This window comes from Oncorhynchus clarkii, chromosome 14 (genome assembly GCF_045791955.1).
Source record: "Oncorhynchus clarkii lewisi isolate Uvic-CL-2024 chromosome 14, UVic_Ocla_1.0, whole genome shotgun sequence".
In the NCBI taxonomy this organism is placed as follows: Eukaryota; Metazoa; Chordata; class Actinopteri; order Salmoniformes; family Salmonidae; genus Oncorhynchus; species Oncorhynchus clarkii.
This window is the reverse complement of record NC_092160.1, coordinates 28,437,219-28,448,026: the sequence shown is the minus strand read 5'-3', so window position 1 is coordinate 28,448,026 and position 10,808 is coordinate 28,437,219. Positions and strand designations below refer to the sequence as shown.

The following is a 10,808-nucleotide window of genomic DNA, read 5'->3' as shown; positions in this document are numbered from 1 at the left end:
ATTGTTGTAGGAGGTAAGGACGGATCTGATGAGCCATTTCCCCAGACTGGTGAGGAGATGCCCAGTACGAGTTATGGGGTACAGGAGGGGATTCAGGTGGAGCTTGTCTCCCAGGTAGTGGAGATGTCCACTAAGAGAAATGGGGTACAGGAGGGGGTTTAGGTGGGGCTAGTCTCCCAGTTAGTGAAGGAGATACCCGGTATGAGTGATGGAGTGCAAGTGGGGACTGTTGAGACGGATGTGGCTGAAGGAGGTCATGGGTCTGTGGCATCAGTTGAGGAGGATCAGGAGAAGTGGGTGACAGAAGCAAAATGACCACCTTTAACCGAGATGTGCTTGGCAAAATTTTGTGTCACAAAGAATTTGAAGAAGGATGTAAGACAACTTGTAAGGGCCCCTATGATGGAAAATGGAGTAAGACAATGGTCTGCTTTGGGCCAGAGGATGATGACTTTGTGGCTGAACTGATCTACAACTATGGAGTGGGAGAATATTGCCTAGTCAACGACTTCCTCGGTTTGACTCTGCAGTCTAGCCAGGCTGTCAGCAATGCTAAGCGGCTTAGTTGGCCACTCAATGAGGTTGGAAAGGGCCTCTATCTGGCTAAGGCCCTGGGAGGTTATCACTTCAACCTAGTGGACAAAGAACAGCCTCCCAATGATCCAGTTCAGAAGGTGTGTCTGGCTGCAGAAATCAATATACTGCTGCTCCTCCCTTCTGGGGATGAAGGTGAAAGAGAGCAATGAGGAGAAGAAGACTGTGCTGGTGGGATTCACAGACACTCAGTGTAAACAAGAGTTTCACAACATTGCTCGGACAGTAGATCATGGGACAGCTTTCGGGGCGGATAGCATTCTCCTGTTCACGTGAGCAGTTGGCATATCTTGAAGCCTTGATGACAAAAGGAAACCATAAAATCTTTACTGTCTTAGTTAGCCTGGACGCCCCTGGGAAGGCTTGGTTAGCCTGGAGGCCCCTGGGGAAGGTTTGGTTAGCCTGGAGGCCCCTGGGGAAGGTTTGGTTAGCCTGGAGGCCCGTGGGGAAGGTTTGGTTAGCCTGAAGGCCTCTGTGAAGGATTGGTTAGCCTGGATGCCCCTGTGGAAGGCCTGGTTAGCCTGGAGGCCTCTGGGGAAGGCTTGGTTAGCCTGGAGGCCCCTGGGGAAGGCTTGGTTAGCCTGGACGCCCCTGGGATCTGCTATGTTGTTTGAGTGTTCATTGTGCTGTGGGTTCCCACCCAGACACAATAAACGTTCTTTAAAACTCAAACTCTCTCTTTCTATTTCTACTTCTCTCTCTCTCTCTCTCTCTCTCTCTCTCTCCCTTTCTCTCTCTCTCTCTCCCTTTCTCTCTCTCTCTCCCTCTCCCTCTCTATTTCTGTCTCCCTTTCTTTTCTCTCTCTCTCTCTCTCTCTCTCTCTCTCTCTCCCTTTCTCTCTCTCTCTCCCTCTCCCTCTCTCGTTCTGTCTCTCTCTCTCTACTCCCCTTTCTCTTCCCTTTAACAGAAGAGAGGAATATAATAGCATGTATTCATACCAGCTTCCTGTCTAACTGACTCATAATGAGCTAAAAGCTTACAACACACACAACTGAGTGAGACCTGAGTGAGACTTCTTTTGACAGGTCTTTGAAGTGATCATAAATAGCCTATACCCTTCCTTTATTGACACACAACATAGTGATTTGCTTGATTGCTTCAGCTTCTTGGTGGCTAGCTTGGAAACAACACTGATTTTGATTGAAAGGATACAGAACATTCCAACTGCCGTCTGACGCCTCCACTTGTTTCTCATCTCCATGACGACCATCGCTTCATTCTCTCCTCTCTTCTTTATTCCTGTCTTTTTCTCCTCATGCTAATTAAGGATTACATCAACCAGCGCTCTGTTATTTACTGACCCCTACACTCCTACAAAAAATAGTTCCAAAAGGGTTATTCAGCTGACCCCATAGCATAATCCTTTTTGGTTCCAGTTGGAACCATTTTTGGTTCCAGGTATAACTCCTTTGGGTTCCTTTCCTGTTGAAAGGGTACTACATGGAACCCATAAAGGTTTAACCTGGAACCAAAAAGGGTTCTTCAAAGGGTTCTGCTATGGGGACAGCCGAAGAACCCTTTTAGGTTCTAGATCCTGCTGCACGCTGGAGATTTGAGGGGATTACATAGCTGTAGGCAATAAGTCGTCATGTCTCTCTCGCTCTCTTTCCCACCTCTGCCTCGCTCTCTCTTATCTCTCTCATGTTCTCTCTATCTCTCTCTACACACTACAGTACTGTACTCCACAGTCATATCAGAGATAGCACACACCAGTAAAATTCTCTAAAGTCATATCAGACATACACACCACAGGACTGTATTCCACAGTCATAACAGAGATACACACTACAGTACTGTATTCCACAGTCATAACAGAGATACACACTACAGTACTGTATTCCACAGTCATAACAGAGATACACACTACAGTACTGTATTCCACAGTCATAACAGAGATACACACTACAGTACTGTATTCCACAGTCATAACAGAGATACACACTACAGTACTGTATTCCACAGTCATAACAGAGATACACACTACAGTACTGTATTCCACAGTCATAACAGAGATACACACTACAATACTGTACTCCACAGTCATAACAGAGATACACACTACAATACTGTATTCCACAGTCATAACAGAGATACACACTACAGTACTGTATTCCACAGTCATAACAGAGATACACACTACAATACTGTATTCCACAGTCATAACAGAGATACACACTACAATACTGTATTCCACAGTCATAACATAGATACACACTACAATACTGTATTCCACAGTCATAACAGAGATACACACTACAGTACTGTATTCCACAGTCATAACAGAGATACACACTACAGTACTGTATTCCACAGTCATAACATAGATACACACTACAATACTGTATTCCACAGTCATATCAGTTTGATATTTTACTAAGAAACAAAGGAAGGAAGAAAGCCTGTACACTATGCTGTCTCTGTCTCTGTCTCTTTGACCCTCACAGGAGACCAAACCTCCCCCACGCTCTGTAATGGATCAGATGGAGAGCGAGAGAAGAGCAGAGGAGAGACCGGCCACAGGGAAGAGAGAATGGAGAGAACTGCTTCACTACGGTAATGAGAGACCTGGTGCTGCTGCACTCAGGCGTCTCTTGCTCTCTGTTTCCCTCCCATTCTCTGCCAGTCCTCAGAATAACTATTTAGCCTGGTTTGTAAAATAGGGGGAGAGGGCTGTGGGGGGATTTTGACATTTGCACACACAGCACACCTGCTCCCAGGAAACCACCCTCCTCCCAGTGCCACAAAGATGTCCAAATGACTATCGCCCCGTCTCACTCACCTCGGTCATCGCTTCGAGAGACTGGTCATGGCCCACATCGAGGCCAGCATGCCAGGCACACTGGACCCACTCCAATTAGCCTACCGCTCCAACAGATCCACAGAAGATGTCATTTCCATCGCCATTCACCTGGCCCTAACACATCTGGACAACAGGAACACCTATGTGAGAATGCTGTTCATTGACTACAGTTCAGCATTCAACAATGTTGTTCCCTCCAAGTTCGACACCGATCTCAGAGCCCTGGGTCTGGACACCACCTTCTGCCACTGGGTCCTGGACTTCCTGACGGGCAGACCACAGGCTGTGAGGATTGGCATCAACACCTACTCTATACTGACTCAACACAGGGGCCCGTCAGGGGTGTGTCCTCAGCCCTCTTCTGTACTCCCTGTTCACTCCGTGGCTTTGCACGATACCATCTCCATCATCAGGTTTGCTGACGACACCACTGTTACAGGCCTGATAATCAACAATGACGACTAAGGAGGTAAGTGAACTGGCATTGTGAACCACAATGCCAGGACAATTACCTCTCCCTCAACGTCAGCAAAACAAAGGAGTTGATTGTTGACTTCAGAGGAGGGAACAGCACTGCAGTAGAGATTCAGCTGTATTAAGTTCCTCGGCGTCCACATCACACAGGACTTGACATGGACCAACAACACCACCACCAGGACCAACAACACCACCACCAGGACCAACAACACCACCACCAGGACCAACAACACCACCACCAGGACCAACAACACCACCACCAGGACCAACAACACCACCACTCCTGTCAAGAGGGCACAACAGCGTCTCTACTTCCTAAGACGTCTGAAGACCACGAGTCCTCTCCAACTACTACTGCTGCACCATTGAGAGCGTCCTGACCAGTTGCATCATGGCCCCTTTCATGGTAATTGCTCCGTGCACTACCCCAAGGCCCTCCAGCGGTGGTGAAGACAGCCCAGGATATCACTGGGACCGTGCTCCCCCCCATCCAGGACATCCATGACATCTCCCCCACACCCCCCCGAGGCCACGAGCTGTTCACTCCCTTACCGTCAGGCAGACGGTATCGGAGCATGAGGTCTGATACCAACAGGCTCAGAGACAGTTTCTATCTACAAGCCATCAGACGGTATCGGAGCATGAGGTCTGATACCAACAGGCTCAGAGACAGTTTCTATCTACAAGCCATCAGACGGTATCGGAGCATGAGGTCTGATACCAACAGACTCAGAGACAGTTTCTATCTACAAGCCATCAGACGGTATCGGAGCATGAGGTCTGATACCAACAGGCTCAGAGACAGTTTCTATCTACAAGCCATCAGACGGTATCGGAGCATGTGGTCTGATACCAACAGACTCAGAGACAGTTTCTATCTACAAGCCATCAGACGGTATCGGAGCATGTGGTCTGATACCAACAGACTCAGAGACAGTTTCTATCTACAAGCCGTCAGACTGCTGAACACTTGAACTGGACTGACCACCTACTCTGATCCTCCACACTGGCAGAAATGCACTCACTCACACACACACACACAGACAGACATATACACACACATAGACAGACATATACACACACATAGACAGACATATACACACACACAGACAGACATATACACACACACAGACATACACACACACAGACATAAATACACACAGACATATACACACAGACATATTCACACAGACATACACACAGACACACACACACACACACACACACACACACACACACACACACACACACACAGAGAGAGAGAGAGAGAGACATACACACACACACAGACATATGCACACATCACAACTGCTGCTACCAGACTTCTATTCTGATTACTAAATACCGCACAATTTACAGACTTAACCCTCACTCCCCTTCCCCACTGTCCTCCCTCCTCTCATCCCTATCTCCACTCCTACACCGTCCTCCCTACTCCTCTCATCCCTCTCCACTCCTACACTGTCCTCCCTCCTCTCATCCCTATCTTCACTCCTACACCGTCCTCCCTCCTCCTCTCATCCCTCAATCCACGCCTAGACTGTCCTCCATCCTCCTCTCATCCCTCTCCACTCCTACACTGTCCTCCCTCCTTCGCTCATCCCTCTCTCCACTCCTACACTGTCCTCCCTCCTCCTCTTATACCTCTCTCCACTCCTAGACTGTCCTCCATCCTCCTCTCATCCCTCTCCACTCCTACACTGTCCTCCCTCCTCCTCTCATCCCTCTTTCCACTCCTACACTGTCCTCCCTCCTCCTCTCATACCTATCCACTCCTACACCGTCCTCCCTCCTCCTCTCGTCCCTCTCCACTCCTACACTATCCTCCCTCCTCCTCTCATCCCGAACTCCACTCCTACACTGTCCTCCCTCCTCCTCTCGTCCCTCTCCACTCCTACACTGTCCTCCCTCCTCCTCTCATCCCTCTCTCCACTCCTAGACTGCCCTCCTTCCTCCTCTCATCCCTATCTCCACTCCTACACCGTCCTCCCTCCTCCTCTTATCCCTCTCTCCACTCCTACACTGTCCTCCCTCCTCCTCTCACCCCTCTCCACTCCTACACTGTCCTCTCTACTCCTCTCATCCCTTTCCACTCCTACACTGTCCTCCCTACTCCTCTCATCCCTTTCCACTCCTACACTGTCCCCCCTCCTCCTCTGATTCCTCTCTCCCCTCCTACACTGTTCTCCCTACTCCTCTCATCCCTCTTTCCACTCCTACACTGTCCTCCCTACTCCTCTCATCCCTTTCCACTCCTACATTGTCCTCCCTCCTTCTCTCATCCCTATCTCCACTCCTACACTGTCCTCCCTCCTCCTCTCATCCCTCTCCACTCCTACACTGTCCTCCCTCCTCCTCTCATCCCTTTCCACTCCTACACTGTCCTCCCTACTTGACTTTTAAAACAATGTGAACCCTATAAGGAAAGCATTTATTTTGTTGAGGTTACATTGTCAGAACATACCCTTTTCTTATAATATTCATAGATTACTTATATAATTGACATATTTTGTCTACAATATGTCATAACATATACACAGTATGTATGAAGAGCACCATAATCATGTTTTTAATTGTGTATTTCATTGTGTATTTCATTGTGTATGTCAGTGTGTATGTTAATGTGTATGTCATTGTGTATGTCATTGTGTATGTCAGTGTGTATGTCAGTGTGTATGTCAATGTGTATGTCAGTGTGTATGTCATTGTGTATATCAATGTGTATGTCAGTGTGTATGTCAGTGTGTATGTCATTGTGTATATCATTGTGTATGTCATTGTGTATGTCAGTGTGTATGTCAGTGTGTATGTCATTGTGTATGTCATTGTGTATATCATTGTGTATGTCATTGTGTATGTCAGTGTGTATGTCATTGTGTATGTCAGTGTGTATGTCATTGTTTATGTCATTGTGTATGTCATTGTGTATGTCAGTGTGTATGTCAGTGTGTATGTCATTGTGTATGTCATTGTGTATATCATTGTGTATGTCATTGTGTATGTCAGTGTGTATGTCATTGTGTATGTCAGTGTGTATTTCATTGTTTATGTCAGTGTGTATGTCATTGTGTATGTCATTGTGTATGTCATTGTGTATGTCAGTGTGTATGTCAGTGTGTATGTCATTGTGTATGCCATTGTGTATGTCAGTGTGTATGTCATTGTGTATGTCATTGTGTATGTCAGTGTGTATGTCATTGTGTATGTCAGTGTGTATGTCATTGTGTATGTGTGATGTGCACGTCTACAGGTGGCCGCTTCGTCTGCCCCTTCGTTGTTTTTGATTGCCTACTGGAATTAGATCCATTGTCCTGGGTGGTGGTCCGAACAGAGGATCCGCTTCGGGAAAGTTGTATTCCTGGTCGTAATGTTGGTAAGATGACGTTGCTCTTATATCCAATAGTTATTCCTGGCTGTATGTAATAAGACTTAAGATTTCCTGGGGTAACAATGTGAGAAATAACAAATAAAAACACTAAATATTGCATAGTTTCCTAAGAACTCGAAGTGAGGCGACCATCTCTGTCGGCGCCATGGTATAATATTAGAACATCAATTAGAGCATTAATGTTCTCCAGTATTCTATCCAATTAGAGCATTAATGTTCTCCAGTCTTCTATCCAATTAGAGCAACGTTCTCCAGTCTTCTATCCAATTAGAGCATTAATGTTCTCCAGTCTTCTATACAATTAGAGCAACGTTCTCCAGTCTTCTATACAATTAGAGCATTAATGTTCTCCAGTCTTCTATCCAATTAGAGCATTAATGTTCTCCAGTCTTCTATCAAATTAGAGCATTAATGTTCTCCAGTCTTCTATCCGATTAGAACATTAATGTTCTCCAGTCTTCTATACAATTAGAGCATTAATGTTCTCCAGTCTTCTATACAATTAGAGCATTAATGTTCTCCAGTCTTCTATCCAATTAGAGCATTAATGTTCTCCAGTCTTCTATCCAATTAGAGCATTAATGTTCTCCTGTCTTCTATCCAATTAGAGCATTAATGTTCTCCAGTCTTCTATCCAATTAGAGCATTAATTTTCTCCAGTCTTCTATCCAATTAGAGCATTAATGTTCTCCAGTCTTCTATCCAATTAGAGCATTAATGTTCTCCAGTCTTATATCCAATTAGAGCATTAATGTTCTCCAGTCTTCTATCCAATTAGAGCATTAATGTTCCCCAGTCTTCTATCCGATTAGAACATTAATGTTCTCCAGTCTTCTATCCAATTAGAGCATTAATGTTCTCCAGTCTTCTATCCAATTAGAGCATTAATGTTCTCCAGTCTTCTATACAATTAGAGCATTAATGTTCTCCAGTCTTCTATCCAATTAGAGCATTAATGTTCCCCAGTCTTCTATCCGATTAGAACATTAATATTCTCCAGTCTTCTATCCAATTAGAGCATTAATGTTCTCCAGTCTTCTATCCAATTAGAGCATTAATGTTCTCCAGTCTTCTATCCAATTAGAGCATTAATGTTCTCCAGTCTTCTATACAATTAGAGCATTAATGTTCTCCAGTCTTCTATCCAATTAGAGCATTAATGTTCTCCAGTCTTCTATCAAATTAGAGCATTAATGTTCTCCAGTCTTCTATCCGATTAGAACATTAATGTTCTCCAGTCTTCTATCCAATTAGAACATTAATTTTCTCCAGTCTTCTATCCAATTAGAGCATTAATGTTCTCCAGTCTTCTATCCAATTAGAGCATTAATTTTCTCCAGTCTTCTATCCAATTAGAACATCAATGTTCTCCAGTCTTCTATCCGATTAGAACATTAATGTTCTCCAGTCTTCTATCCGATTAGAACATCAATGTTCTCCAGCATTTTATCTCCTGATCTGCTGCTTCACAGCAACACCCATAGGACACAGGCATCCCATAGGACACTCACTAGGCCCACCATAAACACACAAACATGCACACACACGTGCTCCAATCACACAATCTCATAACATAGAAGCACATGCACGAAAAACGCACACAAACACCCGCACATTTTTAAACACACACACATTTACACAAACACACACACACACATTTACAAACACACACACACTGCTCTAAGCACACATTTTAACACAACACGCACACACACACCCCCCGGCCATACTACAGAAGCCAGTTCCAGGAAATGGCCCTCCTCCCCTCCTCCCCTCCCACTCTCCAAGTGCTGCCTCTCTCTCCCCAGGACTAGAAAACTAAATGAACAAGAATTATTTGTTTGTAAAGGCAGAATGTGGAGAGAGTAAACACACAATGTGCTTCAGCCTAACCCAGTGTGTCAGCTGAGCTCTGAGTCTGCAGGCTCCTAGCTAGAGACAGTTACACCATACAAATAGCAGGCCCAGGGGCCACAGCACTGCTCCTCCACAGCTACCACACAAATATGAAGAATATCTTCAAATACACCGCAAGAGGGGGAATGGGAGGGAGGGAGAGTGGAGACAGAGAGAGGGAGGGTGAGAGAGAGAGAGAGAGGGGGGGGAGAGAGTAGAGGGAGAGGGAGTAGAGAGAGAGAGGGAGGGGGATAGAGAGAAAAGAGAGAGGAAAGGGGGAGAGAGAGTAGAGAAAGAGAGAGGGGGGAGGATGATAGAGAGAGGGGGGGGAGAGATTCGAGGGAGAGGGAGTAGAGAGAGAGAGGGAGGGGGATAAAGAGAAAAGAGAGAGGAAAGGGGGAGAGAGAGTAGAGAAAGAGAGAGGGGGAATCAGGATAGAGAGAGAGAGAGTGGGGGGGAGAGAGTGGGGGGTAGAGGGCGAGGGAGGGGGAGAGAGAGGGGGGGAGAGAGAGTAGAGGGAGAGGGAGGGAGGGGGAGAGAGAGTAGAGGGAGAGAGAGGGGGAGAGAGAGTAGAGGGAGAGGGAGGGAGGGTAGAGGGAGAGGGAGGGAGGGGGAGACAGAGGGCGGGAGAGAGTAGAGGGAGAGAGAGGGGGTAGAGAGAGTAGAGGGAGGGAGGGAGGGAGGGAGGGAGGGAGGGAGGGAGGGAGGGAGGGAGGGAGGGAGGGAGGGAGGGAGGGAGGGAGGGAGGGAGGGAGGGAGCAGTTCTGGAACAGCAAAGAAGGCGAGACGGAAAGCTGGTTGCAGATTAAAAAAAAGGGAGAATGTAAGAAAGAAAGAAAGAAAGGAAAATAGCGGGCAGAGAAAAAACAGAGCAAGTGAGTTGATGAAAGAGAGATGAATGCAGAACAGAGAAAGGGAGGAGAATGAAACAAAGATTAGAAGAAAGAGGAAGGAAGAGTGAGAGAAAGGAAGAGAAAGGAGGAAGGAAGAGAAAGAGGAAAGAAGAGAAAGAGAAAGGAAGGGAGAGACAGGAAGAGAAAGAGGAAGGAAGAGTGAGAGAAAGGAAGTGAGAGAGGAAGGAAGGAAGAGAAAGAGGAAGGAAGAGTGAGATAACGGAAGAGAAAGAGGAAGGAAGAGAAGAGGAAGGAAGAGAAAGAGGAAGGAAGAGAAAGGAAGGAAGAGGAAGAGGAAGGAAGAGAAAGAGGAAGGAAGAGAGAGGAAGGAAAATAGAGAGGAATGAAGAATGTGTGTGTGTGTGTGTGTGTGTGTGTGTGTGTGTGTGTGTGTGTGTGTGTGTGTGTGTGTGTGTGTGTGTGTGTGTGTGTGTGTGTGTGTGTGTGTGTGTGTGTGTGTGTGTGTGTGTGTGTGTGTGTGTGTGTGTGTGTGTGTGTGTGTGTGTGTGTGTGTGTGTGTGTTTGTGATGAGGGGGATATGGTATGTTAAGCAGAGTGGATGGGTATTTGCTGTTTCTTATTGCCTAAATATGATAAAAGTATAATAATATACATTTTGCCATGAGGCTGAGAGAACATTTAGCTTCTTTTTTAAAACATTTCCGGGGCTGTGGGGGTGTGTTATATGCCAGTGTTCTCTCCTCATCTCCTGTTTGCATAAGAACATAATGAAGGCGGGACCTAAAAATGGCAGTTTAAA

At 46.1% G+C, this 10,808-nt stretch overlaps 2 pseudogenes; both read left to right on the top strand.

Annotated features, from left to right (window-relative positions):
- Positions 1-422: 422 nt before the first annotated feature.
- On the top strand, positions 423-3,229 carry LOC139365867 (glyoxalase domain-containing protein 4 pseudogene; annotated as a pseudogene).
- A 171-nt stretch (positions 3,230-3,400) lies between these two features.
- The window catches only part of LOC139365866 (uro-adherence factor A-like), a 15,735-nt pseudogene continuing 8,327 nt past the window's right edge, over positions 3,401-10,808 (top strand).